Here is a 1,238-nt window from a genome sequence, read left to right as displayed (position 1 = left end):
TTGTACATATTTTTGAGAAATAATATATCTATGGAAAATATGCAATAAAATGTAAATTTTAAATAGTGTCACTTTTAGTCCAGTCTCCGTATAGTTGTGCTGTGTATTTGCTATCTAATTATCATTGAGAATATTCATCATTACTAACTTGATATATTTGTAGTAAACTAAAAATAGTAATATTGCCTGTTTCAGAATTTTTGGCAGAGTTTGTAGCAGTTTAAAAACAAATACTAAATGAAAATTCTATATAACATACTATTTATTTCCAGGAGTATGTGGAATTAAATCTTCAGCAATCAATCAAAGGAAATGATAAATCTAAATAAGTCAAGCACAAAATATCAAGGAAATCTGGGGTACTATAAAAAGACCAAACCTATAAATAATATGTATACATGGAGGAGAAAAAAAACCAGAAATCCACAGAAACTGTTTTCTTTTTTTAAATTTTATTTTATTAAGAGATTTCCTATTCATTTTACATATCAACCTCAGATTCTCCTGTCCTCCCTCCTCCCATCCCCCCAGTCTTCCCCCCCAATCCAACCCCCATTCCCACCTCCTCCAAGGCAAGGTCTCCCATGGGGAGTTAGCAAAGTTTGGTAAATTCAGTTGAGGCAGGTCCATGCCCCTCATCCCTGCACCAAGACTGTACAAAGTGTCTCACCATAGGAACTAGGCTCCAAAAAGCTGGCTCATGCACCAAGGACAGGTCTTGGTCCCCACTTCCTGGGGGCCCCCTAAACAGTTCAAGCTAAACAACTATCTTACTTATCCAAAGGGCCTAGTCCAGTACCATGGGGGCTCCTCAGCTATTGGCCCACAGTTCATGTGTTTCCACTAGTGCTGGGGATCTTTGGCTAGTTGTCTCTACTTTTTCCAATCATGGTCTCAATATCTCTTGCTCATAGAATCCCTCCTCTCTCTCATCGATTGGACTCCTGGGTCTCTGCCCAGGACCCGGCTGTGGATCTCTGCATCTGCTTCCATCAGTCACTGGATGAAGGTTCTATCATGACAGTTAGGATATTCAGCCATCCAATCAGATGTACAGAGTAGGTCAGCTAAGGCACCCTCTCGACGACTGCCAGTAGTCAATGGTAGAGTCATCTTTGTGGATTCCTGGGGATCTCTCTAGCACTCTGCTTCTCCCTATTCCCATGGGGTCTTCATTTATCATGGTATCTCTTTCCTTGTTTTCCCACTCTGTTCCTGATCCAGCTTGAACTCCTCTC

The sequence above is a fragment of the Peromyscus maniculatus genome, chromosome X (assembly GCF_049852395.1).
Source record: "Peromyscus maniculatus bairdii isolate BWxNUB_F1_BW_parent chromosome X, HU_Pman_BW_mat_3.1, whole genome shotgun sequence".
Lineage (NCBI taxonomy): Eukaryota > Metazoa > Chordata > Mammalia > Rodentia > Cricetidae > Peromyscus > Peromyscus maniculatus.
Note: the sequence above shows the minus strand (reverse complement) of the source record.